Genomic DNA, 12,590 nt, shown 5'->3' on the forward strand with positions numbered 1-12,590 from the left:
GTTATTTTCTTTTTTAAAAAAAAAAAAATATTTTATTGATTTTCCACAGAGAGGAAGGGAGAGGGACAGAGAGCCAGAAACATCGATGAGAGAGAAACGTCGATCAGCTGCCTCCTGCACACCCCCCACTGGGGATGTGCCCGCAACCAAGGCACATGCCCTTGACTGGAATTGAACCTGGGACCCTTCAGTCTGCAGGCCGATGCTCTATCCACTGAGCCAAACCGGTCAGGGCAGCAGTGTTATTTTCAATAGCCAAGATCTGGAAACAGCTCAAGTGCCTATCAGTAGGTGAGTCAATAAAAAAGCTGTGCTACAATTACACAAGGGAATATTACGCAGCCGTAAAAAAGAAGGAACTCTTATCTTTGCAACAATATGGACCTGGAGAGTAGTATGCTAAGTGAAACAAGCCAGTCGGAGGAAGACAAATACCATATAATCTCACATATATGTGGAATCTAATAAACTAAATAATCTGACAAACACAATAGAAACAGAAGCATGGCTACATGGAACAGACTGACAGAGGTCAGAAGGGATGGGAGAGGAGGGACTGGATGAAAGAAGGTAAAGAGATTAGCCAGAGAACATGTCTGCATAGCCTATACACAAACAACAGAGTGGAGATGGCCAGAGAGAAGGGGGGGGCGTTGGGGGCTAAGTGGGGGTGGGCAAAGTGGAGTGGATGTGGGGACATCTGTAATAGTGTCAACAATAAAAATAAAGAAATTATGCATATTATTTTTTATTTATTTTCTAAAAACAACAATTTATACACTGTGCATTTTTTGTTCTTATTGAAGTCAGAAGTTCTTTACAGATAGTGTGAAGAATGCATTTATCTTCCATTCCAATGTTTATGTTAAATTTTATTCATTCATTCAATAGCTATAATTGTGTTCTGGTCACTCACTGTTCTAGGCACTAAGAATACAGTATTCCATAAAACAGACAAAACTTTTATCTTGAAAAATGAATATGCTCTAGAAGAATGTTAGAATTTACTGCTGTCGACCATGTGAAAATTAGTAAAGTTGAATCAGAAATGTGAATGACCCAAAGAAGAAGTGATGGGGGATGGAGTGGTAGTGATGAAAAGAAAGTGTGACCCAAACTCTTTAGCATAGCTTGCACATGGTATATCAGTTTATTCCTCATCACTAACTTGAAAGGGATTCAGAAAATGAAGTTCCACATTTCCCCAAACTACGGCAACTATAAGAATAATCTTAATAGTCAAACTAGTTATGGGAAGAGTTTCTAAATAAATAGCATCCAAATTAGTATCCTTGACCTTCTCTGAGACGTACCACTAGAGGCCAGGTTGGAATGGAATAGCATTTACAATGACTGAGAAGTGTTCTTACTATAGTACCACAACTATAGCCTCCAATGTCTGTTAACTGCTCTCTGAAACAAACAAACAAATAAACTCTGGATAGCATAGCTTGTCCGACCTCTCACCCCATCCCTAGGTGGCTGGCTTTCTAAACTTATCTCATGCCATATCTCCACTCACACCACATGTTAAAATTGCATTGAACTGCTTATTAGTCTCACAATGATTCATGCTCTTTCTGAATTCTGTTCCTTTGAATTAGACCTTTGCCTGGAACCTTTGCTCGTCCACTTCTCTCCTTTACTGGCTAACTCATGGGTCTCTCGGGTCCCTGTTTAGATGCTGCTTATTTCTAGAGGCCTCCTCTGACCCCTGTGACTTAAACTCCTTTCGTATGCACTTCCACAGCCTTTAATTATTCCCATCGCAGCCCATTTCACCCTGCGTTATATTTGCTTGTTTACTTATCTATATCATCTATAGGACTGAGGGTGTTTTGGGAAGGAAGGAAGGGAGGGAGGGAGAAAGGAAAGCAGGCAGAAAGGAGAAGGAAGGTGAAAAGAAAGGAAAGAAGGAAGTAGGGCAGTAGAAATGAGATCCACACCCCCTTATCTAAAGACAAGGTAGGAATAATATGACAGCAGTAGACTCTGGAAAAATGCAATCAATAAAATACCAGTCTTCTGCAGAAAATTATATTTCATTGGAAATTAGTTGGCAGGTCAGCTTCTCTACATTCAATGATTCTCTCTCATCATTTTGCTTTAAATTTCTTCTCTAGACCATATATGGTAACTAGAGGCCCGATGCACGAAATTCATGCAAGGGGCTCGGCCCTCACAACCCCGGCTGCCTCAGCTGGCCCTTGCAGCCCTGGCCAGCCCTCTCAGTCCCTCACAGCCCCAGCCGGCCCTTGTAGCCCCGGCTTCATCAGGACAGTTGTTCTGCTATTCAGTCTAATTAGCATATTAGCTCTTTATTATATAGTGTTGTTGTTTTCAATATTAGTGCAAGTTTTCCAGTCTTTCTAGAGGGATAGCTGAGTAAATATTTGTGAGTTATGAATATTGGCACAAGTTTAAAAAATGTGTTTGGTGTATTGACATTAGAGTTGATAGAGAAAATATGGTATTTGTATGGAGGAAAAAAAGAAACTTGAAACTTAGACTAAGACTTATCTATCCTATATAATAAAGATGTAATATGCAAATGGTCGTTACACTGTGAAGCGTAATGACCGACCACATAATGACCAGATCACAGATCAGCAGGACAGTGGGGCAGCGAGCTACAAGTGAGTGGCAGAGAGCTACAGGAGGGGGCAGGGCAGCAAGCTATGAGGGGGGGTAGGACGGGGCAGGAGGAGCTACAGGAGGGTGGGGCAGCGGGCAGAGAGCTACCGGAGGGTGGCAGCAAGCTACTGGCACACAGATTCGTGTGCAGGGCTACTAGTCCTATATAATAAAAGGCTAATATGCAAATTGACTGAACAATGGAACAACTGGTCGTATGTTGTGCACTGACCACCAGGGGGCAGACACTCAATGCAGGAGCTGCCCCCTGGTGGTCAGTGAGCTCCCACAGGGGGAGCACTGCTCAGCCAAAAGCCCTGAGCCAGGCTCATGGCTGGCGAGTGCAGCGGCAGTGGCAGGAGCCTCTCATGCCTCCACCGCAGCACTAAGGATGTCCGACTGTGGGGAGCAGGCCTAAGCCATCAGTCAGACATCCCCCAAGGGCTCCCAGACTGTGAGCGGGTGCAGGCCGGGCTGAGGGGCCCCCCCACCCCCGCCAATGCACAAATTTGTGCACCAGGCCTCTAGTATATATATAAAAGCCTACGTGACCATTACGACCAAACAACCAAATGACTGGTTGCTACGATGTGCACTGACCACCTGGGTGCAGCCACTCAATGCAGGAGCTGTCCCCTGGTGGGCAGTGCACTCCCACAGCCAACCTCCCACGACCAGCGGCCAGCCAACCTCCCTCGGTCCCTCACCCCAGCTAAGGCTCTGGGCACTGGAGAATCTGGGTCCGGAAAGCCTGTAGGAGGACAGTGACCCCAATACTGATCAAGACAGAGCAGCAGGTTGGAGGGGGCAGAAGGGGCAAGGCAGCCGCCTAACAGCAAAGACATAAAGTAAGCACCGCCACCTTACCTCTGCCATCGCACCGTGTCGCTCGCCCTTCTGCCCCCGTCAGCCACTTCCAGCTCGGCCCTGCGCCTTTCCAGGCTCCCAATCACTGATTGGCTAGCGCTCCTATGGTGGTGTGCCACCACAGGCCGAAGTCAGCTACCTATCATGCTTGGGGGCGAAGCCCCAAGAAAATGTGCGGCTGAGGTAGGAGAGACAACCTGTCTGTCTGTCAGCAACTCCGCCCCCGGGAGAGGGAGGCGGCCCACGTGGGCAGTGAAGGAAAGCTGTATTTCCGCCTAGGAGCGTAGCTGGTGTTCAGGCCGTTTTGGAGCACTCTGTCTGTGGTCTTTGCTTGCCGCTACCTCAGCACATCTTCACAGCTAGATGGAGGCCTGCCGGCCAACCTTGTGGGGTCCATCTCCCCTCCCCCTCCCCCGCCCCCCACCCTGTGCATAAATTCGTGCACCGGGCCTCTAGTCCTTAATAAAGCTCAAATCCCTAACTGGGCTATGCAATATTTTGTCCAAAGTGATAATATTTTAGAAGGACTTTGAGAGACACTCTCCCTTTTATCTGTATTCACTAAACAGTACTGAATTTAGTCGCGTGTATGATCATCCATCAAGCAGATATGTATTTTTTAAAAGTGTCTTTCCTTTAAAATATTTGAAGCTTCATCTTGGCTCTTTTTCATGACATTTGCCTAAATTCTCTGACGCTTTTATTGGCTCTTTTAGCAACTAAGATTCTAGTTTGGTATTAGCAAAAGGTTTGTGTTAGCTCTTGGCAGATATTATTATGTAATTTCTCTTTAATTATTCAATGGCTTCAGCTTGACTAGAATCTCAGCAACCTCTCACCATTTCAATGGGCATTGCCTTTCATAAAAAATAAGGCTATCAGCCCTGCTGGTGAGGCTCAGTGGTTGAGCATCCACCTGTAAACCAGAAGGTTGAGGTTTGATTCTGGTCAGGGCACATGCCTGGGTTGCAGGCTCGATCCCCAGTAGGGAGGGTGCAATAATTCTCTCTCATCATTGATGTTTCTATCTCTCCCTCTCCTTCCTCTCTGAAATCAATAAAAAATATTTTTAAGAAAGAACAAGGTTATCAAAGGAGAAAAAAAAAAGACAAAAAAATAAAACATTTTGAGATTTCAATAAAATAGTAAGTCAATTTCATGTCACCATCTTGAAAATTTACAGCATTCAGCAATGAAAACATGTACTTGATGAATGCCAGCAGCTTGAAGCCTGCAAAGTTCATCTACTCATTTAGTGAGACAGATGTTTCATTTAATACTCTTCATACTATAGATTGGGATTATATTTTTTTTCTTTTCCTATTTTTTGTTTCTTGAAGAGAGAAGGGGAAAGAATTTCCCGACATGCTACTAATATCATCCCACACTGTGGGCCAGATGGCGAAAAATGCAAAGGCTGCAGCTTGGTTTCTGTACTCTATTGTGGGAGGAAAGGAATTTTGTTTCGGAATGAGTTTCAGCTTGATCATTTGTTCCTCTAATCTAAACATGAGTCAATGAATAAAACAGTACCAGCCAAACTTTAAAAAGTTCTTGAGCATAAGTGCTTCGGAATGAAATGCATCTGGACCAAGTGCCTGATAGCACCCCGACCTACCACATCTGGAAGAGGCAGAGGATCAGACGTGAACGGCTGCTTTAGTGTCGGCCCTTTACAAAGACATTTAAGTCTTGCATATTATATACCTGCCACATTTTTATTAAGATGTTTGGAATGCGCTTCCTTCTGCTTTTACCATTGTTTGCATTGTTTGAATTAAGGATTATGACTGTCATGCCCCTGAAATTCCACAGCTTTCCATCAGGTTTCGGAAACCCCAATGAAAGAGAATAAACAAGAGTCTATGGGTCCTGTTGCTCTACGTGTTATGCACAACCTGTAACTTTCCAAGGGTGTTTCGAAGCACCTATAGAACAGAAAACAAGCAGGGACATGTCAAGAGACCACTCTAATTTTCCTAATTATTGAAAGCTTGGTTTCATGGGGGAGAGGAAGAATATTTATATTCTTTAAATACAACGAGACAAATGATTCTGTTGGAAACAAGCTTATCTGTGGGGCCACGGCTCTGAAGGCCTTAATGCATGTCTGTGTCAGAGGCGCGTCCATCCAGGTGCAGTAGGGACACCGTTCTGACCATTAGGGTCTTTTCCAAGAGAGTTTACACTGGTTCTTGGATTCTGGATAGAGCTCAGTGCAGATACTAGGGCACAAGGAACTTCACACCTAATGTGGATTCCACCTGTTCTTCTCCTTTTGGCTTTATTGTTAGCATTGTGCATGACAGAGAGACAATGTACAGGTCTTACAACAAGCAAAGTGTTAATCAGTGTCCATGTTAACTTTTGAGTGAATCATATATTTTTAAAAATACATATTCACTTCAAATTCATCTCCCTTCACTGATAAGCATACATGCAAGCATTATAGCAACTTGTATCAGTGATTAAGAGAGGAAGTCCCTATTAAACCAGCAATAAGCTTTCAGAAAAAAATATATCTATTTCCCAATATTTCACACATTCCATATGGTTACACAAGGTCAACAGCATGGGGATCATTGAGGGTAGCAGTTTTCAAGGGCTGGTACATGGTAGAACTTTCACAGGTTCATAGTAACATATAAATAAGAAGGACAATGTAGCAAGTTTATCAAAAAGCTAAGTGCATTTAGTTTAAAGGCCCATATTAGTATAGTTTTTATATTAAAATGTCATTTCTTCTGGGAAATGACTTGTGTTAGTAGGTGGTTACATTATTACAGCAAAATATATGCTAGCCATCCTCTTTTAAGTAGCTCATGTTCTTTGAAATTCTTTCTGATACTCCAGAAATCATCCTAGAGACCACTTATTCATCCTAAATGAACCTTATAGACACGAAGGAGCCTAGCTTTGTATTAGTGTAACTTCTAGTTCTTAGCAAAGCTCTAGTTCAATAAATTAAATGAGCAAAGATAAGAAAAATATTTTAGTTAGAATAGAATAATGCATTTCTTAACTAAGTGAAGCTACTATTCTTGAGCATAGAAGAATGATCACCAATTATAAATAAGAGAAATACAGTTATTCGGTGAATATTTAATGAAAGAATAAACAAATAAAAATACTTAACCTGGATAACTTACTGGTGGTGGGTGTATGTAAAAAGATGCAAGTTGTACATTTTACTAATATGGTGCTTTTTAGTATCAAACGTATTTAAAACATAAAGAAAAAAGCAAATAGTAATTTTTAAAACTTACAACATGTATTCACAACAAAGAATTAGAAATATTAATACTTTACTTTATTCCCTTAAAAACCTTTCTCTTTAAGGAATAAACATTAAAATGACATTGAAATTCCTTTATCCTCACCAATTACACTATCTCTTTCTTCCTGAGAACTTGGAATAACCATTATTCCAAAGTTAGGATGTTTTATTATATGTATGCATCATTCCAAGCTATTTTTAAAAAATGTCTCCACAAATAACTTATAGCCTTGATTTAGGTAAAAGAGATTAAGAAGTACTATTTTGCACGGTTTAAAAAGTTAACTAAATAGTATTTCTATTGTAGTTATCCTTCAGCAAAGTGTTTTATACCTGTTTTTTTTAATGTATTAATGTTGAAATGTATAAATCTAGTTAATTTATTTTAACCTATATAGAATATTCAATAGTATGTATATATTCAACTATATTATGCCTTGCCAAATTACTCTCCAAATTATTTCTCAAATTTAAATTTCAAACTATATATCTGAGTTTATATTTCCTCACATCCTCATCACCATTACGGTTAAATTTAAAAATTTTTGCAAATCTTCTGACTATGAATTTTTTTCTTTGTTTTAAGTTGTTTCAAAAGTTGAATAGATTTTGACAGCATAACTCAATGTTATTCTTGCTCATTTTTCTCAAGTACATAACAGAACATAACCCCAAAACTATTTGTGGATCAAAACATTTGTCACATCTCTCAATTATTTAGTTTACTACAACTTTCAGATACACACTAAGCAGTACCTTGAGGGTTGTTTCATATTGTATTTATTCTCTTCTTTGCTGAAATTGTTGGAAACACAATGGAAAAACTTTATTATGTAGAAACTATATATCACTGATAAAAATTGACTATTTGCTCTACAATTGTAAGACAGAATTCTAATACCTGTTTATATTACCTAAGAGATATGATCAGATTACTCAAAGAGATAATGGGTTATTTTCCGATTTTAATAAATAGAGTAATCTTACTAATGGTTACTAAATTCCTATATTTTTAGAATAAAACAATTCATAACTACTTATTGTACTATTATAAACATATGTTTCAGTTTCCTACCATTGTAAACATGTAGTAATTATCACTAGATCCATTCTCTGAAATTAAGTACTCTAGATAAATAAGAAATAGGAAAGCCATTTATTTCTTTGCATTCTAAAGGCAAATATATCTACCTATAATCCTTTTAAATAACCTGACACAATGACAATGGAATAGAAGGTTGTCACAGTATAATAGTACCTGGCTGAGAAATTAATATTGAGGCAAAGCAAAAGCATTTATCAAAAATAAGTGTCACAGTGAAAGGAAAATGGTGATTTTTTTTCTAAGTTAGAGACATTGATCCTGTGATAATGTTCTATTAAAATGACTTTACTTCTGTTGACTGAATTTGACATAATTATTTTTTAAAACAGAACCTGATGTGCTGTAGTCCAATTTATTTCTAGGGATTTATTTGCAACCTGTTCCTCCCTTTAGCACTGTTACATGCATTTTCAAAGCCTGAAATAAAAGAAGAGCATAGCACCTCTATACACCTGTCATTCTTCCTCCTATCCCAGCATCTGAACTTTAATATCCTTTATGCTTGTTACTGAGTCCCATGAAGGACATGACACTGGCCTGTGAATTTTCCTCATCATTATTAGATGAGTAGCTCAGTTTTCATTGAATAGGGTCTTGGAAAATATGAATTCAGCAACAACATTCATGGTTGTCTCACTAGCGTTTAGAAAAAGCACAATACTCCATCTTCACTCTTACCCCTATGGCATTGTACAGCTGAAAATATAACAATACAAACATAAAAATTTAGAACAGTCTCACATGGCCAACAACTCAAGACTTTGCATTTTTTCCCTACAAATTATTATTTAGTAGTTTCCATGCTTGAAAGATTATAGTTTTCTACAAGCCTTTTTATATAAATTGTTGCCAGATTAATAGAGTTTACAATTAAAAAAAAAAAGTGGAAGTTATAAAGCATTGGCAATTTAGGGAAATCACATTATAGGCAGGCTGTGTTTACGTTTTCTTTGTATTATCAACCAGTTAGTACACAAGGATTTGTATATAGTATATTTTCAATAAATAATCATTTGCTAACAAAAAAACGTGAAAATATGAAAATTCTATTATCTCATGAGATCTGAGCAACCTACCTTAGATCCTGACCATCTCGGACTTCTCTTCCAACAGGGACATGATGCTAAGTAAGAAGAAAGAAATGTTTCCTTGGTAGCCTAGGCGAATCTCTGAGTAAGAGACAAACATGTCTGAAAGTCTGATCTGTACTTAAATAATCCTTGAAAATACTTTCATGGAAGCCTCGATTTAGGTAAAAGGCATTAAGAAGTACAAATTGCAAGTAAAAAAAAAAGAAACAGCCACAGGGGTTTAAAGTACAGGATAGGGAATCTATATATATAAAAGCCCAGGGACCAAATGGCGGAACGACCAGAACGACCGGTCGACCAGTCGCTATGACGCGCACTGACCACCAGGGGGCAGATGCTCAATGCAGGAGCTGCCCCCTGGTGGTCAGTGTGCTCCCACAGTGGGAGCGCCACTCAGCTGACTGGGATGAGCGGCTGCTCCTGCAGGCCCAGGGTGAGGCCAAGTTTCTGCACCTATCAAATACCTGAGACAATCCAGACTCTGGCCTGACCCTACCAGCTGATGCAGGCTCTCTAACGTGTGTTCTAGAAAGAGTGTGGGGAGCTGGCATAGGCGAATGGCAAGAGGGGATGTCACTGTGGACCCCCTGGGGAGGCTGCCCTGATGGCTGAGGATTCTGGAGCACAGCTGCTCTGAACATCCCCGATGGTGTCACTGGCCTGGCATCACACATCAAGGACATTCACTGAGTGGCTTTGGGGTGCAAAGCTCTCCTCCAAGTTCCTCCAGGACACAGAACACATTACCCCAAAAACAAAACACATTACCCCAAACACAAAACATTACCCTGAAATATCAGCTCAGACTAATTTCCTCATTCAGCAGCCACTCAGGGTCCGCAGCCGCTCAGCTGACTGGGATGAGCGGTGCTCCCACAGTGGGCCATCCCCGCAAGCTACACACCCCCACCAGTGCATGAATCCATGCACCGGGCCTCTAGTATAGTCAATAATATAGCAATAACTATGTGTGCTGCCAGACAGGTGATCACTTTGTAAGGTATATAAATGTCTAATCCTCATGTTACATGCCTGAAACTAGTGTAATATTATATGTCAACTGTAATTTAAAAATAATTCAGTAAAAATATTTTTAAAAGAAATCAAATGAATTACACTGACATTCTCACTTTTGTCATCATAATTACCTTTGTTCTATTTTTAAGGTATTGTTCTAGTTCATTAAATGCACTTTACTGGCCTAAAAAAAAAAAAAATGAAGTGTCCCTATAGATAAGAAACTCCAACTCTTCAGAACTCCATTTTTATTTTATAAAATGAATTTTCTGAAGATGACCATCATATTTGGTTCATTTTCCCTACATTTTTACTTGTTGAAAGAATACTTGCTAACCTTATCAATGAGGTAAAAAATTAAATTTTATTTTTAAATGATATCACAGAACTAACATTGTCCCCCAAAATCTTGATCTAAGTTTTGTTTTATGCTTTATACACACACACACAAAGTATTTCTAGAATTACAATTCTAAGCCTTGATTGTGTTCACATGAGTGATCTTTTAGTCTAAACCACACAAAAGGACAAAATAGTTACTTGATCAATAAACATTAATTGATGATAATGATCATTTGAAACAGCCATTGAAGAAATGAAACTATAATCAATATCTAGTATGTGAATTGTGCTTCACCTGAAGGAGAAGCTGGTAAATAGAGGTAATGTTCATAGCTTACAGGTTTAGCAGTTTTCTGTGGCTCATAAGGTGTTTTTCTTCCTTTGTACCATGGTGTTTTATATCTTGAGCCTCAAACACTGCCCACCTCCTGCGTAAAATTTACACAAGCCTTGGAAGATTGTGGAATATCCAAGGAAATAATTTTTCAGTCGATTGAGTTCTTAATGGGAAAAGCTCTCTGAATGCTATCTTACAAATTAGAAGATCCCCTGCTTTCTAAATAGTTCAATTGAAACCAGCTTTGTATTTATCCTTCGGGTCATTCAGGCTGAAATGTTAACTCTTACGTCCAAAAGTCAGACTTTTAAAGGTAAAATGTCAAGTCCTTTTAGGGTTCAACTGACCTTTTAAACCAGATTAGGGATTTGAAGCATTACACATGGATTTCTACATTTTATATCCCCATATTTAACAAATGATCAAATATAATTCCCAAGAATACTATTTTTACAAGCTTGACATTTTGGGTCTGAGAGGTGGCTGTCTTACTCTTTTTACATAAATTTACTGGTGGAAGAATACTTGGGTTTTTTCCACCTCCATTTCTTTGAAGAAACTTTGTATGTTTTGCAGTGTGAGGGACAATAACCAATGCCTTAAAATAGTCACTTAAAGATGCAAAATGACCGAATCTTTGCATCTTTTTAACTCAAGACCTAGTAGGTGATAATAACACTTTATACATTCTTTGTATTGATGACGGTGGTGATAATATTCACACATGTCCCAACGGGTAAATTTCTTGAGGCTTTGCTTATCTTTATGTTCTCCACAGGGTTTTCACCCATAAGTAATTTATAGTATTAAATTCTGTTGTCTATTTGCCATTGTTGTTCTTCCATACTTGTTCCCAACTTTGGCTTAACATTACACTCATTTGGAAAGATGTTTTAAAAACACACAAAAAAAATTTAGGCTCAGGCTGAACTAAATCAGAATCTCTAGTCAACTCTCAGAAACTCTAGGGATGGGATCCAGACATCAGAGGTTTTTAAATGTCTCCAGGTAATTCTCATGTGTGGCCAAAGTTGAGCATCACCCTCTGAAACTATGAGGTCATAGATATTTATACATATTAGAAATAATTTAATTGTGATAACAAGGAGTAGGAGGATTGGAATACTTTCACCTTGATTTAACTGCTAATATTTAACAGGGAGAAGATCCTAATATTTATTTATTGAATAATTACTTATTGAGGTTTTTCTCTATGCAGGACAGCATAGAGAACGCAATGGTCCTTGCTTTGCACCATAAAATCCAGTAGGAGACATAGGATATGGACATATCTATAATAATAAAAGCATAACATGCTAATTAGACCAGACAGCTGAACGACCTTCAAGACGTCATTCCGGACGTCCTTCCAGACAAAGCTGCGGCAGCAGGGGCCAAGGCAGAGGTGGTTAGGGGCAATCAGGCAGGCAGGTGAGCAGTTAGGGGCGATCAGGCAGGCAGGCAGGTGAGCAGTTAGGAGCCAATGGTCCCGGATTATGAAAGGGATGTTCAACTGGCAGTCAGACATCCCCCAAGGGGTCTCAGATTGGGAGAGGGTGCAGGCTGGGCTGAGGGCCCTCCACCCCCATGCACAAATTTCGTACACTGGGCCTCTAGTATATCTATAGTACAAGGGTCCTTTGCACCTTTCAGACTCTCCAATGTCTGCATGGACCATGGAGGGTGAGATTCATGTTTTCAAATAAGGAGAAAAAAAATCTAACACTTCCCACCCTGACTCCTACATGGCTACATGCAACTCTATTCACTCCTTTGTCTTTTCATGAGTCAAGACAATAATCACAGTGATAGATTAATCATCTATTTCAAGACTCTGGTTTCTTTTTATAGACATCTTTTACCCAATAACACATTTTAGCAACAACTCCACAATGCAGTTGTGTTTCTGAATCTCCATGA

Source organism: Plecotus auritus (genome assembly GCF_963455305.1).
Source record: "Plecotus auritus genome assembly, chromosome: 11".
Classification (NCBI taxonomy): Eukaryota; Metazoa; Chordata; class Mammalia; order Chiroptera; family Vespertilionidae; genus Plecotus; species Plecotus auritus.